Here is a 12,012-nt window from a genome sequence, read left to right on the forward strand (position 1 = left end):
TTTTTACCAGAGAATGTCTAATATGTTTTTACCAAGACAATTTTTTCCTCCGTGCATTAACTTACACGGGTTCACCCCAAGACTAGCAATGTGCACTAACAAAGTAAATAGTGTAAATTTAGATTTCATGAGGACTTTAAAAAAATATATCGTTATTAAAATTATATAAATATATAATATATAACACAAAATTAAGCATTTATAAATAAACATTTTAATTCTGTACTCTTAATATTCGTTTTATTTACATTACAAAAACCTTATTTCATTTCCCCTTTCCTATCTTTGATATTATTTTATTTTATATAATAATATTATTTTATTTTATATTTAACTATTAAATATAAAATATAATAAAATTAAGTAAAATATATTTTAATAAATATATCAACGACAAAGAGGCTTGGCATAAAGATAACATAAATTATATTTGGGCAATATTATCTTTAAGAAAAGCTTTACTGTCTTCATATGCGTGTCTGAGTCTTTCCTCTGATCACTTTAGCAGTTTAGGTATATATGCACATCTGTTTATCATCACATATACCCAAGTTTTTCATCAGTGAATTTAATCTAAGTTCATATTTTATTATTAATGTAACTTGTATTAATTAACTTAACTTTTAAAAAATGTCTACCGTGTAAAATGCTTAATATTTAACTAGAAGGATAAGTTAGAAATTATTTAATAGTTAAATTTATGTAAACACACACACACACACACACACACACACACACACACACACACATATATATATATATATATATATATATATATATATATATATATATATATATATATATATATATATATATATATATATATATATATATATTTACAAAACCTATGGCAAAACAAGCAACATCTTTTCAATAATTATGCTGAGGTATGGATCACATCTCGCGCAGTTCATAGGGTTCAGGATAAGCACAAATCAAAGAATCAGATTCGGTCTCCACGAGACTTCGGAGAGCGGTGGTCGGTTTCTCCTCCGCAGTCTCCCCGCGGTCTCCGCCCCCGGTCTGCCTGAATGGGAACACCCAGAGCGGGATCCCCGGCATTCCTGGCATCCTTCCCAAATACAGCACAGCCGGACAAAACAACGTCCTGAAGCGTGTTTTCATTGAGAAAAGCGGCGTATTGGAGATAACATATTTGACTGCAATGTTACACCTGCCGCAGGATGTTGTCTCTAGATCTGGAAACTGATACTACTGCGGAGGACACCGCGCCGAGCTCCCCAGATGGAGGCGCGGAGACACCGGCCAGTCTCGATGTGCTGGAAGAGGTATGACCTGAGTCTTATGAGTACTAGATGTGCCATAGTCATCTTGGAGCAGATGGGATTTCTGCATTTCATCCCCCTGTAGATTGTAATTGTCTTAGTGTGGCTTGACTGGCAGGTCACAGTAAAGGTATGTCTGAGATTGAGAAAATGTTCTTGTAAATCCACTTATATTTGTTCTATATAAGGAATTGTTAAATGTCATAGCTTTTGACCATTCCGCTGCTTCCAAATGATGCATAAACTTCATGATGCACAGGTTACTTGATAAGCATCTATAATTTAACTCTTTGAGTTCTTTGCAGTTATCAGAGATCACTGACTGCAGATCCTAAGTAATAAACCTCGGATGCAATGCTTGAATCAGAATTAGGTTGTGTGGTCTACACTGGCAGGAATGTTTTAACATGGTTTCATTTTGTGGTGGTGCTTGATGTACAAATTCCATAATGACAATAAATCTGAGAAGACTCCAAGGAGGACAAACAGACTGAAATTTGGAAGTGCATTTGCATTTTACATTAGGTATAGCTCTAAATCTGTTGTCATATTCCCTGCACTCAGCCGATTTGTGCATTGATCAACACCTCTGTAATGTACTGCTGTAATTATGGAATTGCCACTGTGGAAAAGATTATATGCCTGTTAGCTTGAGAATCACCCTCACCAAGGGGAGTTAGAGCAGATATGTTTTACTCTGTATTTTGGATAAATCCTTTCATATATCACACACTCATATTAAATAGCCTGGCATTGATGCTGATTCCAATCCGCATCTCTGATATTAATGTTATTGGTGCATATTGCCTTGTAAAAACTTTTGGTATGGCCTGCCAGTTCTGCTCTGTGTCCCTCAACTCATCTTTCACACAAATCCTGCTTGCTGGAACTCAGAACTGTGATTTTATCTTCTCTAAAAATTACATTCAAACTGGTACATCGATTTGACTTGGTAATATTAGATGTTATTCTTTATCTAAAGCAGGAAAAAATATATATATGTATATATATATAGAGAGAGAGAGATATTTAGATAGACATTTGGTATTCCTTGAATCATTATCAAGTTTCAGCTGTAATCTGCTAGGCATCTTAGATCATAACCATATTATGTCCAAAGTTTCACCTATCCCAGAACAGCGAGGAGAAGAGCAGTTTTTATGCTTTTGAATGCTGTTATCTCTGTTAAATGTTTTCTCTTTCATGTGGGATCTCCATTATTTATGCTGCACCTCACTCTCCCCTCTTTAAAAGCCTTTCAACCATTAGAAATATCAGAAGCTGTAATATTAACTGAATGGGATAATACCATACATTCTTAACTCGTGCAGATACAATTCTAAGCCATAATCTCAGATACAGAATCCGTGATTTACTCAAAACCAAAAATTCTCAGATTTTTGTTCAGTTAAATTAAATAAAAGCAGCCTCTTTATTTATGTTCAATTCAGTGAACTCATGACAATAGCTGACATTTTTTGTAATACTCATAATTTGTATTCAGAAGCTCTGTACCCTTGAGTGAGATTCAAACCAAGGTTCAGAATCAGGAGCAAAGGTCCTTGTACAATTACGAATAACTTCTGCGCATGAATTTATTCTGCGATAAAGAGTTGTACCAAGTCCAGAGTAAGCACACAAAAGCATTGCTGAGCTATTCTCCTGCAGGTTTTGAATACAAAACAAAAAAAAAAAAATTGATAGATTTTGTCTGGCATTGATTGAAGACTTAAGACAAAGTTGCAATGACATCCACCATGTTTTGCATCATCCATATCATTGCTGGATACATATGATTTTCATGAATTGTAAAGGGCGGCAGGAGTTGCAGAATAATGTTATAAAAATTGAATTACCTTTAAAATGGTCAAATGGTTATCTGAAGCAAGTTTGTGCTTGTCTTAGGTTTAATAAATGTAATCTGAAGACTTTGTGCCAGGATGTACTGGAAGTAATTAAGTCTGAACTGAAGGATTGCTACAAATCTTCTGTCTTGTCAGGCCTCGCTTTCTCACATAGATCTTTATCCCTACACTGTTAATTATTTGACTGTAAATTTACAATAAATTGCAGGTTAATAATTGCATGACTTTCACAGTAAGTTACGGTAACATTTTTACAGTAAATTATTGTGAAATGACAGCTGTATACTGTGACTTCACAGTAATTCTGACATCGCATTACTGTGATTTAGCGGTAAGCTGCTGTAGAATTAATGTATTTAACTGTGAAATTACAGTTGGTGTCTATGTATTACTGTAATTTAACAGTAAGCAGCTGTAGAATTCATGTATTTAACTGTGAAATTAGTGTCTATTATTGTAATTTAGCAGCAAGCAGATGTAGAATTAATGTATTTAACTGTGAAATTAGTCTATCTATTACTGTAATTTAGCAGTAAGCAGCTGTAGAATTACTGTACATAACTGTGAATGTCTATCTATTACTGTGATTTAACATAAATGATGGACCAAACAAAACTGATAAAAACAGTGACATAACTTTTATTTTTTAGAAGTAAAATACAATTTAATTACATGAATAAAACACTGGGCAACAGGGATTGACACTGGGTAACAGGAATGTGTGTCAAAAGAGAAAGAAGGAGACAGAGAAGAGAGAGTGAGGGAGAGAGATGTAAGAAAAGACAAAAAGGTGGGAATAGAGAGGGTCGCAGGTGTCTCTCTCCTTCCCTCGCAGCTGGCACCTGCATAGTGTGGGTTCTATCCACTATATACAAAAGATAAGAAAGACAAAAAGTTTAAGTTACTCTGTGGTGGACTGACTCCCTGTAAGTATGGTGCTCGCATTGTAACACTAATCCTAAAATGTCTACAATTTAAGTAATTTCAACTATTAAAAAAAATGTGAATAGTACTCTCAATTAATATTAAATCAACAAACCAGGACTCTAATCACTCCTGTTACTTTTACCCAGTCCTATTATTTTTCACGTGAGTAACAGGACTGAAAGTAACATGATTGAGGTTAAAAGGTTAGTTCACCCAAAAATGAAAATTCTGTCAGTAATTACAGAGCACAAATTAAGATATTTTTGATGAAATCTGAGAGCTGGATCACTCCTCCATCGGCTTCTAAGGGTTTGAAACTTGCTGGCCCAGAAAAATGTATTAGAGACATCTTTAATATAGTCCAAGTGACTCCAGTAGCTCAATCTTAAGTTTATAAAGCGACGAGAATACTTTGTGCGTAAAAAAAAAAACAAAAAACAACTTTATTCCACAATTCATTTCCTTCTCTGTGGGCCTTGAGTTTTTTCATGTAGTAAAACAGCGTAGCGCTTCTGTGTTATACGTCACACGTAGGCTCACTATTGGCCGACGCTGGTCATGTGTGTGATGCATGTGACGTATAACACAGAAGCGCTACGCTGTTATACTACATGAATTCACCCGAGGCCCAGAGAGAAGGAAATGAATAGTGGAATAAAGTCATTATTTTTGGGGGGGTTTTGCGCACAAAAAGTATTCTCGTTGCTTGGTAAACGTAAGATTGAGCCACTGTAGTCACTTGGACTATATTAATGATGTTTTTAATACATTTTCTGGGCCAGCAAGTTTCAATCCCTTAGAAGCCTATGGAGGAGTGAGACAGCTCTCAGATTTAATCAAAAATATTTTAATTTGTGTTCCGAAGATGAGAGAAGGTCTTACGGGGTTGGAACAACATGAGGGTGAGTAATTACTGACAGAATTTTCATTTTTGGGTGAACTAACCCTTTAAGCAAAAATTGCATGCTAAATTGCATAGTAATTCAACACAGTAGCAAGTAATGTAAATTTACACTTAAAACTATTGTAAAGTACTGTAAATTTTACGTTTTTTAGACGTCAAGGCATGTTAAAATCAAATAAACGTAAAAACAATTAATTTTACACATTTATTTTGCAGTCTGTCTAAACTCTACATTGAATCAGGAGACACTATAGAACACATTAAAGGGATAGTTCACCCCAAAAATCTTTGGAACACAAATTAAGATATTTTAAGGAATCCGAGAGCTTTCTGTATCCTCCATGGACAGCAATTATTTTACTTTCAAGGCCCGGAAAGATTGTTAAAATAGTCCATATGTATACAGTGGTTAAACCTTAATGTTATGAAGCGACGAGAATACTTTTACTGCGCAGAAACAAAACAAAACAAAATAGAATACCGACTTTATTCAACATTTTTCCTTTCTGTGCCAGTATCCGATGCTGTTCACGTGATGTGTTCTTGATCATGCATGTGATTGCATTGGGCACAAAAAGTATTCTCGTCACATCATAACATTGAGGTTGAACCACTGTAGTCACATGGACTATTTTAACGATGGTTTTACTACCTTTCTCGGACTTGAAAATGGTTATAACATAGTAGTCTATAGGTGGGATCAGAAAGCTCTCATATTGCTTAAAATTTTCTTAATTTGAGTAGAACAAAATTCTTGTGTTTGGAACATCGTGAGGGGATGTAATTAATGACAGATTTTTAAATTTTGGGTGAACTAACCCTTTAATAGCTTCAGTAAACTTCTTACTGCATAACTACATCTAGCTTAAAGGAACACGCCGACTTTTTGGGACTTTAGCTTATTCACCGTATCCCCCAGAGTTAGATAAGTCCATACATACCCTTCTCATCTCCTTGAGTGCCTCTGTTTGACGCACCCACCGCTAGCCTAGCTTAGCACAAAGACTGGAGGTAAACAGCTCCAGCTAGCATACTGCTCTCAATAAGTGACAAAATAACGCCAACATTTTCCTATTTACATGTTGTGATTTGTATAGTCACAGTGTGTACAAATAACAAGGTCATATGAGACACAACCATCTTCTAACTGTATACATACTGGGAACTATATTCTCAGAAGGCGAAGCACTGCTACTTCTTTGGAGTGATTTACTCCAATTCTGAGCAAACTCTCTGCTCCTCACCACAGGGCTTCTCAGGTGCTGTGAGAAAATCACTCCCCAAGTAGCAGTGCTTCGCCTTCTGAGAATATAGTTCCCAGTATGTATACGGTTAGAAGATGGTTAGAGTCACTGTGACTATACAAATCACAACATGTAAATAGGAAAATGTTGGCGTTATTTTGTCACTTATTGGGAGCAGTATGCTAGCTGGAGCCGTTTACCTCCAGTCTTTGTGCTAAGCTAGGCTAGCGGTGGGTGCCTCAGACAGACTTACGGCAAGCACGGAGATGAGAAGGGTATGTATAGACTTATCTAACTCTGGGGGATACGGGGAATAAGATAAAGTCACAAAAAGTCAGCATGTTCCTTTAACACAGATACTGTGTTTCATTAGTCCGTTCTTAAATTGGAACACAGCTTACATTAGATTGACATCCATTCGAAGTCAATGAGCTTCCTGATAAGAGTGCAGACTTGCTGGTTCATGTGACCTCTCTGCCTCTTAGATTTTGTTCCCGTCTCTGGGTTGATGCCCAAGAAGCACCTACAAACAAAAAGACAGAAGAAACCTGTTAGTTTAATTCGTGTGATGAAAAAGGTGTCAGTTCCCAGTCACCAGCTTCAGTGGGTCACTGCTTTTGCAGTACAGAGTCAAACTAAAGTTAGCTCAGTTTAAACAAAGGTGTAATTCAGGTGTAAGTACTGTAATTCAGAAAAAAAAATGCATGGAACTGAACTGAAAAACATTTCCATCACAAACACAGTCAAGAATAGACCTTCACCAAAGTAGAGGTGTGTGATTTACCTAGGCAAAGCATTCGCACACAACAATTTACATAATTTACATGTTCCGTTTGCAGAGGATGGAGTAAGAGCCTGTTGCCTGTCCATCTCCCTATGGCTGTTTCTACTTGTACTCTTCCTCCTAGAATTATTACCCGTTCACAGATGATGTGATAAACATTTCATTTCTTATATCTTTTTCACAATAAAGCACCCAGTTTTCTAGTTGTTTCTGACGTTTTTAAGCTTTGTCTCTGGTCTAATCTGGTCTGGTCTCCAGCACAGACACACAAATTAAGGCCCCGTCCACACTACTGCGTTTTCGTTTAGAAACGGAGAATTAAAACGAATATCTCCGTCCACACCAGCGTTTTAGCTGCGTATAATGCTGTGTTCACACCAAACGCGAATAGAGCGTCTGGCGCGAATGATTTCAACGTTAAGTCAATGCAAAGGCGCGTTTACGCGCGTCTGGAGGTCTCGCGGCGCGAATGGGGCGTTAAGCGCGGCGCGGAAGACGCGAATTGACGCGCGAATAGAGGGCTTCGCGCGAAACGCGCGTTAAGCGCGAATGGTGCTTTTTGTGCATTTAGCGTTTGACGCGAATTCGCGTCTGCCGCCCGAGTTGAAAAATTTGAACTTTGGCGTCAATTCGCGCCGCGTTAACCAATCAGGAGCCTGCTAGGAGTCACTCATTCAACAGTATGTTCCTGCAGCCTCCGGTTGTGCAGGAATAACGTTACCCTTCTCCACTCATTCAACAAGGAGGAACGACAGATGTTGTCAGTGAGCAGTCAACCGGAGCTATATGACAAAAGTTCATATTTCTATAGAGACAGGGATAAAAATGACCTATATATATATATATATATATATATATATATATATATATATATATATATATATATATATAAAACATATTAATAGATAAATTGAATATAGGCCAAAGATAAGAAACGTTTCATTTTACCCCAAACGAATTATATTTTATCTTGAACCACTAAAGACACATCAGAGCCAGCGGCAAATGTCAGAAGATCTAGCCGAGGTAAGGCTACTCTCGGCGGATACATGATGACGGAGCTCCCGCTGATCGCATGGAGCTCATCTCCGAGATCGGCGAAACACATTTTTTAAATAGACGCTGTCATTATAAATAAACCGCATATTTGAGTTTAAAACAACTACATTCTCGCCTGAAATACTTTTAAAACTACATTTCATGACACAATAACAGTAATATTTTGAAAATTATCCGAATAAAAATGGCGGTTGAAAATGCTGCGTGAACTCAGCTGGATGAAGCCCCCCATTCATTTTTCTGTTGACGAGAAAGACAACGGTTGCTCCGTTTCACACACACAGCAGGGAAGAAAATTATAAAGTTACTAATTTGAGATGAATTTAATCCACCTTTGCCCAAATCCACAAACACCATAATTTATCTAGTTGATAATAACTGTCATAATACCCACATTAAGGCCACATCTTACCTTATACCTTTATTTATCGTCGGTCAATGTAGAAAATCCTGTGATAAAAGAGAGAACGCTGTTAGAGTAACTAAGATAAGCTTTAAGTAAAGCTAAAGTTAAATGTTCGACGGTGTATCTAATCAGACATCTCACAGTTAACTTAATACGGTATAATTAACACTACAACCAACGTCTTTTCATTCAAATTTGGCGCTTAAACATCCATGCGAGTCTGCTCCAGCTAAGTTACAAAAACATGACAACAGAACCTACAACTAACGCTAATTTGGTTCATACTTTTAAATTACATGCACTATCATATAAAAAACATCAAATTGATAAAGTTTGACATTTAAACACTTACCGCTGTCTGAATCCACCGAATGAGACCACGTAGATCAGAGAGCTCTGATGACGCTCTGATGATGCTGCCGCAGTTGCCACTCAAAAAAGACGGCATTCACAGTAGTTTCTTGTAAAAGACCCGCGCCTGCATTATTTTCACAGTAAAAGTCTAAATACGGTATTATATTGTGAATTATCACAGTTAAAGCCTGTGAAGTGGTAATAATGTAATTAACTGTGAAATATTACAGTTATATCTTGTGAAATCCTGGAAAATTTTTACAGTGTAGTCATGTTAAGGGTTTACCGTCAGAGCGTTGTATGCACTTTATTTGAATTAGACTCAAATCAATGTGCATAGACTTCATTTAGAAGTGAAATTTATTATTTACTTTTTATTTTTAGAGTTGTATATTAAGCGGTTTCATGTAATAGGATATTTAAGGAACATAAGATGCACTGGACATCTGAGTCAGTATCATTTTAGTAATGTATATGTGTGTGTGTTATAGTATTTATTAATATATTAAATTAGCTTTTGTTTTTATGGTTTCTTTAAAACATTGTTTATTTTATTTTAAGTTTTAGTAATTTTGTCTGGTTTTTATAACTCTGTTTAGCATTAATTCATTATTATTTAAGTTTTAGTCATTTTAGCACTTAAACTTATTTCAGTTAGTTGGCCAGGCGACATTTCTCATTTTAAATTATATTAGTTTTCAACTTTATTTCAATTACTAAAAACAATGACTAAAAATAGTTTTAGTTAACAATAACAGCACTGATCAGAAGACATTTGGTCCTTTTGTCCAATATCATTGCCTCATATAAGTGGCACTAAACCTCTGATGGTTTTTGTATTCATTACCTCTTGTTTTCTTATTCACAGCAAGCCGGTGTGCCTAGTAAATATGCTGATTACTATTTCTCATTATTCCTTGTAGCAATGGCCAATAAAGCAGTCCCTGAGTGCCTCTATGTGCCGCGAGACGCACTGGCGATGCCTTCTCCTTTCACTGCTCATGTACAGCTGCCTGGGTGCCGTGGCCTGGTGTCAGCTCACACAGGTCACCAAGCTGAGCTTCGATTCCTCCAGTACTTCCCTCACAGCCTCAATGAACTCTCTTAGAGGAGGAGGTCGTGCCATGATATACCACGACAGCCCTTGCTCTGATGGTTATGTGTACATCCCCTTGGCCTTCCTGCTCATGCTCTACGCCGTTTACCTTATGGAGTGCTGGCACTGTCGTGCCCGCAGCGAGTTACAGTGCAAGGCCAACGTTGAGAGCGTGTACGAAAGGGTTCTGCGCATGCGTCAAGCCCGACCGTGCGTCTGGTGGAAAGCCATCAGTTACCATTTCGTACGCAGGACTCGACAAGTGACGCGTTACCGGAAATGGAGATGCCTACACGACCACGCAGGTTTACCACGAGCGTGTTAACACACATGTGGCAGAGGGCGAGTTCGACTACAGCCACTGCGGAATGAGAGACATCTCGCGCAACTTGCGTGGGCTGGAGGCACACGTGGCGACACGGTTGCATTTCTCCAAGTGCTTCAGTTTCACAGGAGCGGGGCCTGAAAATGCTTACCTCAACCAACGCGCCAGGTTCTTCTCGGAGATCGAGGGACTGGATGATTACATGGAAGCCCGCGAAGGAATGCTACTGAAGAACGTCGACTTTAAAGAGCACCTTATAGCTTATGTGGATCCCGACCAATTGCCGTGGTACACCTCGCGGGTGACCTTCTGGTTGGCAGCTCTCCTCATGCTCTCCTGGCCACTGCGAGTGCTGATCGAGTACCGGACGGCGTTTGTGCACTACCAAGTCGAGAAACTCTTCGGACTAGAGTATAGCAACGACAGCCCGTCTCCAGAGGCAGACGCCACCACGAGGAGCAATCGCTACGGCCTTCCAAGAGCAGAAACCGTGGAGAGTACGGAGCTGGAATGGCACATTCGTTCAAACCGCCAGCTTATACCAAGCTACTCGGAGGCCATGCTAATGAACCTGGGGACTTCTGGGTCAAACCACAGAGACAGTATTTCCTCCAACCGCTTGCTGTTGGATAGCTACTCAGCGCAGAGCTATGGGACGTTGGTGCAGAACTGTGAGCACTGTTGCCAACGGGAAGGCGGGCGAAGACGGCCGACTATCAGCTCTAGCTGTTCCTCCATCTTCTCTCGCCACACCTTCCACTCCCGTTTGTCCATGGGACTGTGGAGGAGCCGCAGTAGTACACTTACAGAGCGCTGCTGCCCCGATGAGCAGTGCTGCAGGTCTTACACCAGTCAGCTTGCACTTAACGACAGCCCGCCGAACTACCAAGACGCCCGCTTCTTCCCAGTCCTTATTGTACATCGGCCTGAGGGCTGTGGAGACTCCTCTGAGGTGAGGAGGTATTATGTTCGCAGAGGCTCCTGTTGTGTGGAGACTTCGGTTTAAAGTGGCTTGAAGCGGTCGATAGAAAAAGTTTGTTAAGCATTATTATTTGCACTATGCAGAAAGTGGACTTGATGCCGAACGGATGACGTTTATTCTCATGAACTTTGTCTTGCTCATGTGCAAAACTGTGGCTTGTTCAGTGCAGCACTGAAGACTTTTCCGTTTACATTTTGATTTCAACTGAAGGGCTGGATTGGAATTATCAATAAATAGAGCAAGCTCTTCATACTATTTATGAACAGCTGGCTGACAAATACTGTATGTCAGTTTTAATAAATTCATTTAAAAGGAGATCTATTAACAAAAACATTACATTTTATGTTAAAAACATGCATTGCTTGTTTGTGGCCACTGAATGTAAAGGTAATGACTACTGATTTGCTCAAAAGACATAATTAAGAGAGAAAATGTATTCAGTAGCTGCCATTTTGCCTTTGTTTCTAATCTGAAATTGTTTTTATTAATTGTTTTTAATTGTTTTTATTTTATATATATATATATATATATATATATATATATATATATAAAACATTATATTTATGAATATATATATATATATATATATATATATATATAATACATACATACATAAATATATAATTGAAGACAAAGATGAACAGTATTATTACTGTCATTTTCAATATTATTATTATTTCATTTTGATAATGCTAATCCACTGAACATATATGTTGGCATCAAAGAATTGTCTTTGATGTCTGGTTTATATAAGTGGCAATTTGCTCACATTGTTTCAAA

General features: G+C 38.0%; 1 long non-coding RNA gene and 1 pseudogene across 1 annotated transcript; one reads left to right on the plus strand and one right to left on the minus strand.

Moving 5' to 3' along the window:
• Positions 1-932: 932 nt before the first annotated feature.
• Positions 933-11,686, plus strand: LOC113060607 (transmembrane protein 151B-like; annotated as a pseudogene).
• Positions 3,773-7,428, minus strand: LOC113060608 (uncharacterized). Its single transcript, XR_003278272.1, has 2 exons — positions 6,628-7,428; positions 3,773-4,016 (listed from the first exon to the last, which is right to left on the minus strand). It is a non-coding gene; the product is annotated as an uncharacterized LOC113060608 (long non-coding RNA).
• Positions 11,687-12,012: the final 326 nt, after the last annotated feature.

The sequence above is a fragment of the Carassius auratus genome, chromosome 42, assembly GCF_003368295.1.
Source record: "Carassius auratus strain Wakin chromosome 42, ASM336829v1, whole genome shotgun sequence".
Classification (NCBI taxonomy): Eukaryota; Metazoa; Chordata; class Actinopteri; order Cypriniformes; family Cyprinidae; genus Carassius; species Carassius auratus.